Below are 14,600 nucleotides of genomic sequence, written 5' to 3' on the forward strand. Positions count from 1 at the left end.
TGTCAGACCTTCTAACCTTGTATCTTTGTGTGAATATATATAAATGATTGCACTGACTCCATTTCAGACTCACAACTAAGATCAGACAAATGAAGTCAATTCAGAATACACTGATACCATAATAGAGGCCATAATCAAAATATGTTTAGCACTGAGGTTGTAATAAGTGATGACATCTCTCAATATAATATCCAGTACAGCAGCAGCTTTAGGAGCTCCGTAATGAACAGATAATTGAATTCACGCATTAATGACAATGTGAGCAAAAAATGTAATTATTAATTGTAAAGGTAGAATTTATGGCAGAGCTTCAGGATTAAATTGCAATCAGTTGTAGCCTGCAGGCAGACCTAAGAACTTACATAAGCTCAATTTAGTTAACTCAGAAAATATTATGTCAGACAGTCCCATCCAACGGAATATTACGTAGCATTATAAAAAGATGACATTAATTATAAGTTAAAGTCAAAGTCAACAATATTGTCAAATCTGTCATATGTGCAGCACATACAGGGGACTGAAATTGCATTACTCTAAGACCCACAGTGCAGCAAGTAGAACACCAAGTAAAAAATGTAAACATAAAAAAAAAAAACTAAGGGCATGCAAATAAACAAAGTAAGATATAAATTGTCAGTAAATATAAATATAATATTTCAAGGCACATACTGCAACAGGTTAAAGTGACATGCAGTGCGAAGAGTATAGCTGGAGCTCAGCAATTTAAATTAGCAGGCAACAAAAGCCAGTGCATCTCTGAGAAGAAGATCTGTGAGAAAGCAAAAAAAGCAGTGATGTCAGCCAACAAGCTGATGGCAAACACATGCAGACTGGAGTGTCCTAACACACCACTTACGAATATGTGCAAGCTGACGACAGGAAACTCTTTTTGAAAAGAATTCTCTGCTTGAGTCTTACAGGTGATAGGAGAAGCACCAACTATGAGATGCAACACAAGCAGCGGGAGGCACTACGCAAACCTCCAAAAGGCCTGACCGAGTTGGCATCATTGGACTGTTAGCAGGCAAGCTTGTCTATGAAATACTATGAGAACAGAAGCAGCAGCAAATGAGGGGCCAGGACACTGAGAGTTCAAAATAAAAGTTAAATATTTTGGGAATTAAGCTGAATTGCTTCCTTGCTGAGTTAGCTGCAAAAATCCATGCATGCTTCTAAGGTATGAAGCTAGAGCCAGGAGACAATTAGCCTAGCTTAGCATAAAGCAAGGGGGATATGGGATATGGGAGAATTCTATAACTCTTACAATCAAACTCTCTTCAAATATAAACATAACTCTAAAGTGTGGAACTATGCCTTTAGGTTAAGCATATTCTTCAAGAAGCAGGGTTTGCCATGAGGCTGTAGAAAAGCAGCTCCAGCTGTGAACTAACTTTAAAGTTTTTTTATCCCCATGTATGCACATCTACCGACACACACTGAAATAGTGTATGTTGGAGTCCTGAGTTCAGTCTGCCAACATCAGAGGAATGTGTTTGCTGATGAGGAAGCTCCTGCCCTCAGTTCCCTCTCCATATCAATGAGCTTGCACTGGGTTTGTGCGTCATCAAAACAGATCACAGTGTTTACAGTCAACTTCTCTGTCTGTTGGTGAATACTCCTGTGAAACCTGTATCTACACACACACACACAGAAAAGAAGAACTCCAGTCACAGTGCATGAAGGAGTTGCCTGTCCTTCATATCATTCTATTGTTACAGCAAACTGCTTACAGCTGCTGTCACAATCGTGGCAACAGTAAAGATTATGAGTCCACTACTGATGTGGCATTAAAATGCATCAACAGATTACCTTAAGCATCGGTTTGGGTATCAGAGATCTTGCCAAATCTGATCAGTACCATCTGACATGTTGTGTGTGATATATCAGTGGTTAAAAAGATATTATTATTCCCCTTGGAGCTGTCAGTAATTCCAAGGTGTAGAATGCATCATTAACTTTATGGCTTGTATGGAACCAAGCCACAGCATAACTTTTAGGATTTACTTACTGCAATTGCAGTGGCCCTCATAGACAATCGGGCTTTAAAAAGCATACATGTAAACATTTATGCCCTAAGCTAAAGGGAAAATAAAATATCTAAATACACTCAAAAGCACAAATATTAAACAAAACTGAGTTTCACATAAGAAAAACAGGAAATGCTGATAAATCAAAAGCTACAATAAAAAAAAAAAAAAGTTTGGAAAAACAGATGCATTAAAAAAACAGCCACAAAACAAATGGATACGCAAAGTTACGCAAGAAAACGGGAGGAGTAACAATGCAGGGGCACGACTAGTTTTGAGCATTTAGAGTTCATACAGTGTAAAAATAGGACAAATTATTTCCTGTTTTCTGTATTTGCCAAAAAATGTTGAACCAGTTGAACCCCGAAGTCTTGCAGACGTAAGTAGCTTCCAACAAGAAAAGTCATATTTGAAGACTAATTAGAAAATAAAAGGATACACAAGCTGACTTTTTTGTTGTTGCTGACTTGTTTTTGAATTTAACATTCACACAATTTGCTTATCTGCCTTAATTTGCCTCTTATCGTTGCACAGGTAAATCATTTTAAAAAACTGGTGCAATCTTGGTGTCAGGCTGTGTGAACACGTTCAAGGTGAATGGAGCCAGACAGTCTCCAAATGAGACTGTTGTTTTCATTCATATGAGTAAAGTTCCTGTGTTCTCAGGAGAGCTGAGGAAGGGGTGGGGGGGTGGGAGGTCATAAAGACATATGACTTCCTCTCTCATTTTCTTCCTTTTTTATCTTTATCTCCATCTTTACATTTTCACACAGCTGCTATTTCTGTGCCTGAACTAAAGGCAGTTCAGTGCTGACGCACAATGGCTGAAGTCGTTGTCTGCCATGTTTTGGACTCCTGAAGAATAAGAAGATGAATCGATCTTACTAGTACTAGAGTGCATTTGAATCACATGAATCTTGCATGGGCAATGCATTTGATAGTGATGGTGACGCTGCTTGCTTCTGTGGTTAAACTCTGCAAAAACATAACATGGTCCGGTATAGGAGAAACAGAATACCATTTCCTCACACCAGACCAGATGAATGATGAGCGATGAAGGACGAGGGAGAGAGAAAGAAGCAAAGAGAGCAAATGCTGAGGACGGAGAAGCGAAAGAGAAATAAGTGTGGAGAAAGACTGTTTATTTGACGAGGGGTGATTACGACCAGACAAGGTGAAGCAAGCACTTTCGTGAAGGGTGTGATCCCAGAAGAGAGGGAAAATTGGAAGGACTGGCAGAAGGAGGAGGCAGAATATGTGACAGGAGAGAGACACAGAAGGGGGAAAAGACAGAAAGAGAGCAAAAAGCGGAGAGCACTGCTGCTTTAAAAAACATCTGGGAGCCATCAGGGAGCAGAGAGAAAAACGCTGGACTCAGCTGAAACTCTCGGCTCCCCTCGCTGCACTGCTTGCGTACTCGCCTGCTTCATATCCAACTAACACCTTCCCCCAAAAGACACAGTACAGGGGAGGAGGAGGGAGAAAACAGTCTATCAGATAGCAGAGAGAGTCCTTGAGCTCTGCAAGCTCATACTCCCCCTCAGACTACAAGGAGTACTGTAAAAGTGGACCATGTATTGTTAACGACTGGAATTCGTTTGAGGTCAACACCCTGCAAAATGTTAGCTGTAAATAACATTGGGACACGCAAGTTGCCGTGTCTGAGATTCATTTGAAGCTATAAAATGCGACACATAAAAGCCTCACCATGCGATGTTTGGCGAGGCCATGCAACGTCCAAGCATATACTGTAGCCACCTGCCTTTGCTCCAAGCCGTCACCTGCATGCGCTGATCACATAAAGAATTCAACATACAACATTTAAGAGGCAGCGTACGTCCACAGATGGCCATAAGCATTTATATCCACAGGCCTTCATTGGGAGACACAGAGAGACATGGAGTTTCCTGTGTGGTCACAGTGGTGTGAGCACAGGGTGGCATCTGTCCATGTCTTCATTGAAATGGCATGGCTCATGTGATGGCATTAGCAGAAATGTCAGTCACCCAGTCCCAGTGGTTGTGTAAAGGGCAGACTTTCTTTCTCCACAGTACCACCACAGCCATCCACTAAACCAGTGGATTCCCATCGCATGTCTCCGTTTCATTTTCAAGGGGTGGGACAGGAAGACAGCTATAGGTGGTATGTGCATGAGTACTGCGGCCTTTGAGCAACAGAAAGATCTTTTGAATCTGACCCTAAAATCAGATATCTGTGGCACCACTAGAGAACTTGAGAATGTAGCAGACAGAGTAAAGGTCACTCAGTAATAAAAAGTCACCATGGGAGAATAAATGTGCTCCAGTGGTAGTCTGCTTCTCAGGTTTAAAACTTTTTGCACATGTTATCTGCAAAATTTGACATTTTGGCCAGAGGGTAAAAGAAATTGGAGTGGATGGTAAATATCCACAGCAAATTTCATGAAAACCGTTTTGAGACCCTTTCAGTTCAAGTGATTCTGACCTGAAGAAAATTCAGGAGTCATGAAGTAGATAATGCAACATTTCACAGCAGTCTTGCCAGTAACTGTTAAGAAGTGGATGGATCCACAGGCTAACCGACGAAGGCCATCGTTGACTCACTGCTACTGTACAAATTATAGAATTGGTAAAAGTCAGCGACAAAGAAGAAGAAGAATCAGCTTTATTGACAGAATATATATTTTTACATACACACACTGAATTCGCCTTCTGCATTTGACCCATCCTTAGTTGAACACATGCAACACCCGGCAAATTACATGCAGTGAAACACACACAGGAGCAGTGGGCAGCATCAAGCGCCCGGGGAGCATATTGGGGGGTTAAGTGCCTTGCTCAAGGGCACATCAGCCGGCTAATGGGGGGGGGGGGGGCATTTTTCGCATCAATCACTCCACCACACCCAAATTTTTCCTGCCCGTCCGGTGACCCTCCGATCACAAGCCGCTTCTCCAACCTCTAGGCCACGGCTGCCCCCAGCAAAGAAATAATGACATAATATTTAGTCAGATGCTGAAAGGCAATGTTCTTCACTTGGTCAGAGATCAGCATCCCTTACAGAACATCCCAGGACATGTTTTCAAAGGCTGTACTGCAGCAAGAAATAAAAACTAATAACTTGTTATCAGCCACGCCCATCGTTCTCTCCTCATTTTAGAACTACTGAACGGCTATCCAAGATGATTTTTTTTAAATCCACAAAATGCAAGTTAGCAGGTTGCAGAGAATAAATTATGGCTTTATGATTTATATAGATAGATAGATAGATAGGTAGATAGACACACACACACACACATATATATACACACATACTGTCTGTAAATACAGTACAAAAACATCATGTCCTAAAATGCTGCCCTCATTAACTGCAGTGGAGAATTATTCACGTCTCAAAGGCAGGACAATCCTTCACAGTTTCATCCTGAAAATACCTTGTAGCATCTTTGTGCACAGCGGAGTGTATTTCTGGACACTATAATGACAACCTCACATCAGCACTCATGTCAGGCAGAGAGAAAATGCATTCTTTTATGAGCCATTTGTATAACGCTTCTTTCCATCAAATCTGCGACAAGTCCAATTTCTGGTGGTAATCCCTCTCTGAAGGAGCACATTGATATGTAAATTGTTGTCTCAGAATGGTTATTAAAAAGGGGACACAGACTGAAAACGATTCAGGGACGACCCCCGTTATGTATTCATACCATGGCAGCCCACTGCTGTCCGAACATCTTCTACCTGCAACACCTACCTTTAACCGTGCCTGATACTTTCTAAACAAACTGCAGCAATTTCCCCAGAGATGCACGGGAGGGGATTGAAGGTGGAATGATTTCAAACGAAGAATAAATAATTTCGCCTGGTCAGCTTACAGGCTACTGCTGCCTTTACAGAAGCTGCAACTATAATTTCCAGCTGCTCAAATACACAATTTCAGACTTTGTGTCTCTAACTACTTATTTGTTCTCCAACCGACTCCTCTCTAAGTCTGATCTGCATGTCATGATTTCTTTTAAACAATTTTCTCCACTCTCTAGCTGTTTCACTCTCCCCCTCCCCCACTCCTCTCCTCTGCCCTCCTTTTTATATAACTTCCATTCTCGCGCTCTTCGTCTCCCCCACAAAGCAACCCCGCCTCTTGCCACTCTCTCCTCTCCTTGCCTCGTCTTTTCTGACACGTCCCTCTGCCTGTGTGTTGCCATCCAGAAGAGGTAGTAGTGACGATAGTGGTGATGCATGGCCCGGTCAGAGTCCAGGACAGTGTCGCGGAAGAAACTCGGGCATCATCATCACCATCATTGTCATAATCAGCCAGATGAGGAGAGCCAAACTTGAGCTGTGTCCATCCCTATCAGGCTGGCTGACAGTCACAAACTCATCTCTTATTCACTCGACTCATCAATTATACACAGGCCAAAGGAGCCCTGAGAGGCAGGAGGCTTCAGAGGACCATCTCCACGTGTCATCCCCAACTGCAGCACAAAGACACATCGCAGTGCTCTGTGCTGAGCCCTTATCATCAATGTCCACCTTCAGCCTCTCTGAGAGCAGGAGGCAGCTTGTCATCATGCCTTTAGCCACTGCTGCTATGTGTGGATGTCATGTATCTCATAGTGAGGTTAAGGTTAGATCATCTGGCCCACAATAACATGAAGAGAGAGTGCAGACATGAGAAGAAAAGTTTTAAATGTTCATTATGTCTTACACTGGGATCCATTATAAGAGTAAGTACGGTGCCAATATTTATATTTTGAACTGCAATCTGATGAGTCGCTCCCTTCGGATGAAATTGCACTGACCAAAACAAAACTGACAGATAGTCAACATTAATTCTGCTAAGACATTTATACAAGCCTCCGTTTTTTCTGTACACACGCTCAGCCATTGTTTCGTTAACCATGATTTATCCACGACAGAGGGACCAATAACAACTAACAAACATGACATATCGTCCTGGAAACAAATTTAGAAGGGAAAAGCAACATTTAAGAGCCGAGACAGTCCATTAAAAGCTCCATGTTGGGCTTGTATCAGCAATGTGTCAGCTAAAAGTAAGGAGTAAAATAGTACTCAGAATTTACAGCTTTGTCATCAGAGATTAGATATCTTTTGATGTTGTGTTCAAGGAAACAAATTCAACATGAGGAGAGCTGAGCCTCGTGATGTTATCTGGAGGATACAGCTGTCAAGTGGTCACTTCTATCATGAAAGATCAGAGGCTAATGGTTGGGTTAGCTATTACCTGTGTGCAAACACTGCTAATTCTGACAAGTAAAAAACCCTCCTGGCCATTCTTGGAAAGATACAGACTACTTGGCAACAGAGAGGCTCTGTGTTGACCAGGGCTTCATGATCCTACCTCTAAAAGTGCTGCACGGACAAGACTTTATTTTTTGTACGAGGCTAGCTTGATGGTTTAGAAAGATACACGCGTCCTCACACACACACACACACCCCAACGGTTTTACAGTCACCAGTTATTTCCATATCAGGCAATGCCGCTGGAGTTGGGGAGCCCATTCAGAGAGGCAGGCTGGCTCTGAGATGAAAGAAGTAGGGTCTGTGCCAGAGTTAACGTGACATGCCCATTTCTTCTGTGTGTGTGTGTGTGTGTGTGTGTGTGAGGGGAAGAGAGAGAGCAGGCAGCGCAGTCCAGTACCTGCACTATTTTACTATGAAGCCACGTTGTTGTAACACGTAGAGAATGTGGCTTGGCGTTGCTGAAAAAAGCAGGACGCCCCTGGAAAAAGATGCCATCAGGATCCAGATCTTGTATGTACTTTTCAGCAAGCAATGCTGCCCTCACAAGATGTGCTAGTTACCCACATGATGGGCACTAACACACCATAACATCACAAATTCTGGCTTTTGAACTTTGTGCTGGCAATAATCTGGATGGCCTTTTTCCTCTTTAGCCCGGAGGAGACGATATCCATGATTTCCAAAAACAATTTGAAATGTGCACTTCGTCATGTTACAGCACACTTCTCTGCTTTGAATCAGTCCACCTCAGATGAGCTCTGGCCCAGAGAAGTTGGCGCCGGTTCTTGATGCTGTGGATATATGGCCTTCACTTTGCATAGCAGAGTTTTCGCTTGCATTTGCTTGCAGTAACAGTTTTCTTGAGCGTTTCTGACTTTCTAGCCTGACACTTGTCTTTTTACTTCTTATTTGTCTATTTAGACATTGTGACTAACATACTGCTTATCATTATTATATTTCTCTTTTCTTCTTTACTCACTATATATTTCTGTTTAAGTAGTGCTTTCTATGGTAACTGTACTCTTTTGTACTTCTGTACTCATAACTTATGCATTTTGATAAATTTGTAATGTAGCAGATTCAACATTTTTCAATTTTTTTTTCTTGTCCTTTGGTAAAGGCACAATTTTCACTCTCTACTGGTAACTCAGATCGTCTTGTGTAGTGCTGCTCTGATTTGTTTTGTCTGGATGAGGACTGATTATTAGTTATGCAAATCACACCCATCTGACTAATGAGTGCGTTTGTGTATATATAGCCTGGTCTGCTCTGTGATGTTAACTTGACAAGACAGATATCAGATTGCAATGCTGCCCTTTTATATGGATTGAACCTAATTATTATTATTGAGAGCCAACAGTGCAGTGTTGATCTTTTGATCTAATTTTTGCCAGGACATATGACTGTAACATCTCATGTGCCAATAATAGTGGATAAAAGTTGGACCTGATTGCACTGGCAACATATGAGTACAATTTGGTGTTGAAAGTATTCAGAATAGAAATTAAGCTTCGAAAAAACGATTGGCATTTGAGATGTATATGTTATGCACAAAAATAAATTCATTCAGCTGGTCTTTTGACACATTGCTTCAACATTTTCTGCAGTGCATACAGGGCATGCTGCTGTGTAACAGAAAGAAACAAAAATGGTTAGCGTACAGTAAGTGAGCAATTCACATACTCAGAAAATCGCATGCGTCATATTCTATTTCCTGTTGGCCAGCCTGGCAAATCTATATGGGATTGGTGGGCTTTCATCTAACTCTAAGGTATCGCCTGATGTGAGGAAGAACTAGAGAGTTGAAGCTGTCAGAGCCTAATGCTCGGTATCATTACATAATGAAGCGAGGGAAGGGGTGGAAAGGGGACAAGAGATAGACAGAGAGAGAGAGACAACATTGAAAGCTGAAAGCTTGAAGTCTGGGAAATGGGAGGCTACAAGAGGAGAGGTAGCAGAACAATCACATTTTAATTTTAAAAACAAATGTATTTCATGATCACACACAAAGGGGGTCTAGCTCAGATAGACAAGACAAGACAAGACAAAACTCAGCCAGGAAGCCCAAATTACTCAATTGATACCTACCAATCTGTATGGTGACAACGGGAGAGATGTGGATATGATGTCTGGTGAGTCATTTCGTTTGACATTATCTCGCACACTAGCACATCGTTGCTCTGTCTCTAATGTATGTCGGCTTCGTCATACATAAAGTAGTTCTAATTCTGTCTGAGGTTGAGGATGATCTCAAGCGATCTGGCATGATGGAATTGGTTAAAAGGCAAACACGAAGCATAACATTATTCCCATATGGCTACCTCAGTCACACACAACCTCCATCCTCCAGAGACACATGCATGTGAAATATGCTATGGCACAATACCTAAAAGATTGACTTAGACTTATTCCTGTTTCACATGAGGTAGTAAGGAAGCTGACGATAGGCATGGCTAATGTGCCTTCACTAATTGGTTCTCCCCGGGGCCTGAGTTCAAAACACAGAAGCGAGCCGTAATCATTTATTTCTGCAGCTGTCATGAGCGCACAGCACGCTGCAATCACTATCATGCCATCCGCTTCTCTTGACCATCATGAATCAGCAGACCAACCTGTCACGATTAAGATGTGGTGTCAGAACTGAGGCAGGTTAAGTGGTTGTCTGGACTTAAATATGCTGATGCTGGCCAGGAAACAGGAGTGCAGCCACGAAGCTGCTAAAATCAGTTCACACACAAAATTGTGCATCCTCTCTTGCAAAGTGTAAAATTAATTATTACATCTTGAGTAGCGAAAAACATGATTTACAGATAAACAAACACGAGTAAATATCAGAAAAATAAATTAATACAAGTCTGGAAGTGGAGAATAGCTGCTTTATGTTTATACTGGCGACTATTTGGCATATGACGCTCACCAGCTGGAGGTCATACAGTTTTATCTCTCTGTAGGATCTAATCCCACCGGATCCTCCCTTATTACCAAACCGATGTGAATAATAGATATCATAAGATATATAAACACTTTGTTGAATAATAAATCCACAAAATACTCTGATTAGTCCATAATGGCCCAATCATATATACTGTGTACTATACCTGCCGTTTTTCCTCCAGTGCTGATGACACACTGTGGAGCTGATGAAATACTATCATCTATAAATAAAAGCTGATACTATCATTCAGCTGCACAGCCTGATGGGAGCAGAGAGAAGGAGTGTGAGGATGGGTAAATGGCCAAAGGGCCATCTGACACAGCGGCAGAGCATGAATGTTGAAACAGCGACAAATGAGTCTCGTGCGAGCACGATGACTGAGCTCGACATTAACTCATTAATGCTGGCCTTCCTATTCATTGCTTGCTGGTCACTATAATTAAGTCGAACATTTCACCCCCTTTCAGAGGGTTGTGTTGTGATATTTGCATGATGTCAACTGAGTCTTTTGGACTGATTGTGACGAAGGAGTCAGTCTGAAGACACTGACATGAATTGAATATTAAAGGAATATTTTTTTTAATATTTTCATTTTTTTCTCTTCCTGAGAGTTAGATGAGAAGCTTGAAACTATTGCCATGTCTGTGAGTTATTAAGCTTGGGCCAGGAGACAATTACCCTAGCTTAGCATAAACACTGGAACTAAATATAAATTAAAAGCCTGCCTTCTCCTCTCCAAAGCTCAGAAATGCTTACCAATACCTCTAAAGCTCATTGACATAATGCATATTGTTTGTGAGTGCTGTGCACAAACAGTAATGTAAAAATGAGAAATTGTGGCTTCAAAGTAAGTAGAAGCTTCTACTTTTTTTTTTTCTAAAAAACAAACAAAAAGCAAATTTGAACCTAGACAACATTTTCCATTTCCACTGTGATGACAACTCACTGCACCTGGCTGTTGTTTCTAAGAAACATTTACAGAATGCAAATCCTCTTAAACTGTTGTTCTTACATAACTGTTTGTGTATGGAGACATAATGTACTTTACAGGGGGTGGTAGGGGTTTTCTCAGCCTGGTCGAGAGCCAAGGCTAGCTGTTTCCCCCTGCTGTCAGTCTTTATGCTAGCTAAGCCACCCACCTCCTGACTCCAGATCCATACTTAATACACAGGCAGTCTTCTCATGTAACTCTCAGCAAGAACATAAACACCGCAGTTACATTTCCTTCCACTTTTTTATGCTAAAACTGCTCTATGGCGAAGACGGAAAGATTCCTGAGCTCCACAAAATCAGGGATAAACAGAAGGAATGGTTACCCTGCCATGCAGCCTGGTGGATAGTAAGCTAAAGACCACCACTGAGAGGCTGGATTCCCCAGCTGGAAGATGTTTAGGCAGGATCAGGTCCTTGTGTTGACAGGAGGGGTCAACAGTCAGGGCCACTTAAGGACAGATTATTGACGGTTTGTCCATGCAGTCTGCACTAATGGAAGGGCCCTAAACTGTCAAAATATATTTGGTGCACAGGGTTTAAACAAACGAATAACCCATTTAAATGTGTAATACAAGGAGATGAAGCTATGGTTGGACAGTTATGTCACAATATAGACTTGCAGCATCTCCCAAAAATAAAAGAGTGGGATGAGAAGCCACTCAATAAAAAGTCCATTAGGGCTTACTGCTGTAACACACAAATAAGAAACATCACAGAAACCCAATTAAAACCACATCTACGAAGGAACAGTAATTTACAATAATTTACAAACTCTTGCAGCTGATATGCACCTGTCCTCTTTTATACAGACACACAACATGTGCATACTTGCTCTAGCTCCCTGCATAAATCTCTTATACGGGCTGTTGTCACACACGAAACTGCTGTGTTTGTGTATTATGATTTCTGTGATTCTCTTTTAGCAATTACTGTTTCCAAAGTTAGACGTTGTCAAAAAAAAAAGGAATCCGTTTGACCAGCAATTTATATGACTGTACAAAATGTTTGATCCTAAAGCTTATTTTTAATTTTATAGTATAACTGTCAGAATTCTGATCCTAACTTTAAGGACTCCGAATCCTAACTGAACTCTTCAGGATTAACAGTGAACAAGTCCTGCTCATTCCCACGCATTTCTTATTCTGAAATATGAGGAACAGTGAGGAAAAACAATTCCAGTCCAGGATTTAGAGCAGCAGCTCATCGCTTTTGTTCTTGATGTAATGCTTTCATTCTTTACTGAGACAGCAGTGCATGTAGCCAAAGCAAAGGGAAGATTTTGTGCACAATGAGAAACTCAGATGGATGATTCAGGACCGAATGTAAGCAGAGCTGCAGAGGATGGAAGAGGTCCAAGTTTGAGCAGTTTGACTACAGAACCAGTGGATAACACTATCTTAAAAATACAGAGTCAACACATGAAGAATGGACCAGCTTAATGAAGTCCACATCACGATACAGAACGCGCTTTTACTAGCTGTGTTATTCAAATCAATATGAAAGGATGCAACAATACATTCATATTCACAGACATGCTGTAAATAATCCAAAACAAAACAGATTTTCCAGTGGAAATGGGGGGTGAATGGATTAGCATCGTACTGGGTGTTAGGAGGAAAAGAAGAACAAGGAGGAAAACTTATCTCATGGGTCGAGTGAGAGGATGTCACTTCGGTGTAGAATCCAAGCGTTTCCCTCACAGACAGGCCAAGGCAGGAGGAGGTTCAGCAGGCAGAGCTCGGGTCTGCTCTCTAAATCTGTCTGCCAATCTCTCTGTGAGTCAATGTTGCCTCCAAATTATGTCACTTTTGAAGTTATGGTTTGGGCAAACCTTGGTAACACTGTGGTGTCGCGTCATTCAAAACATAATGTGTCAAAGAGAAATGAAGACATAAAAGAAACACACTCAGTCAAACAGAAGGGATTACTAAACACTGGAATTCTTGTAACAATGTGAAAGTTATCAACTGATTCAAATAATATGAAAGTCAAGCTTTCCAGCTCAGAAAAATAATAAAATCATGAATGCAATGAATGTCTATCCTTTTGAACCAACACTCATGGACTGTCCGGACACAGTCAAGCAATTCATCCTTGAATAATTTTAAATAAACTCCTAACAGTAATTTTCAAATTGAGAAAGCAAAATAAACAAATAAATAAAAAAAATACTTTGCTCACACAAATGCTGGTTGAAATTAAAATTTTAAAGGGGGTAGAAAACATTCTGCTGTATGATTCTGTTACTGTTTGACAATTCTGAAGAACGGGAGGGCAGTTCACTAGAATTAAAAGGTAAATAAAATTGTAAATGGAAGATCTCGAGGCATATGAAGTAAATTACACAGCAAACGTGCACAAAGGGCCAGTCTTACTAATGAGGAATACTGATCCTCAAGCACTGCAGATATGGTCCACTTCCTCTGACCCCAACTTTGTCACAGGCAAGTGGTCTGCAATTCATTATTGGAATGTTGTCGGCAGAACTGTGAGACTGTTATTTACTTACTGCTATGAGAAACTGATAGGTCTGTTCAACTGTCCTGCGCTATGACTCACGAGCAACAGAGTAACAGTTAATAATGGCCTTAAATCCTGCACTTTATTTATTAAAGCACCAGCAAAAATAAGCAGATGGTAAAGACATACACTTTGCAAATTCCTGGAAAAACAAAACAAAACAATGCACAAACCCATAGAAAAGTAATAACTTATGACCCATTGGCAGTGTGTGGTGGTGTCTGTACCTGCTGAGAGCCTACATTTTGTCTGTATTCTCTTATTTCCTTTGCTGTGTCGGGATGTTTCTCTGCGTCAGACTTTGTGCAGCACTGTGAAGCCCCCAGCCAACAACAGCACAAGGTCTGGACTCGGTAAAAACCGAACAACTAAGTCTGCTACCCCAGTGTCTCTGTCTGTAACAGAGAGCTGCAGGTCTATCTGTGTGAGCTGCAGAGAAACAGGCAGGAGCAGGGAGGCAGGATGACACCCGCACTGCGTAAGTCACAATAAAGGCTTCCGATGTTCCTTTCTGTTGCATATGATTGATTTGTTTATATAAACGAGGACGGAAACAGTTTTGATTATAGCCTAGACGAGTTTTACGGACGTGCATTTTTATTTAAAGTTGCAACATGTAAGTTGTAATAAGAGTTTAAAAAGTCACGTTGGCCTAATGGAGCTGCACAGACATCGGACAACCTTTTTTTAATCAGTATAAACATGGCTCAAATATTGGTTATTCATTTTTAATGACATTATTTTTCTTGCAGTTTGGGATATTGTGGGATTAAAGTTTTGTCAGAAAGTGATGACAGCATCCAAAAGATGCTTTCAATTAAGAAGTCTGGCTCAACCTTGTCAAAAAAGAAGTCATGTTTTTCCCCCTGGAAAATGTCAGAA

The 14,600-nt window shown here is 41.2% G+C and overlaps 2 protein-coding genes across 5 annotated transcripts in view; both read right to left on the reverse strand.

Annotated features, from left to right (window-relative positions):
• Positions 1 to 14,600, reverse strand: part of LOC124061601 (cGMP-inhibited 3',5'-cyclic phosphodiesterase A-like) — a 112,409-nt gene that overhangs the window by 93,630 nt on the left and 4,179 nt on the right. The window lies entirely within an intron of this gene.
• LOC124061602 (zinc finger protein aebp2-like) overlaps positions 1 to 14,600 on the reverse strand; it is a 49,065-nt gene that overhangs the window by 7,492 nt on the left and 26,973 nt on the right. The gene's annotated exons all lie outside the window — the stretch shown is intronic.

This window comes from Scatophagus argus, chromosome 7 (genome assembly GCF_020382885.2).
Source record: "Scatophagus argus isolate fScaArg1 chromosome 7, fScaArg1.pri, whole genome shotgun sequence".
Taxonomy (NCBI): domain Eukaryota; kingdom Metazoa; phylum Chordata; class Actinopteri; family Scatophagidae; genus Scatophagus; species Scatophagus argus.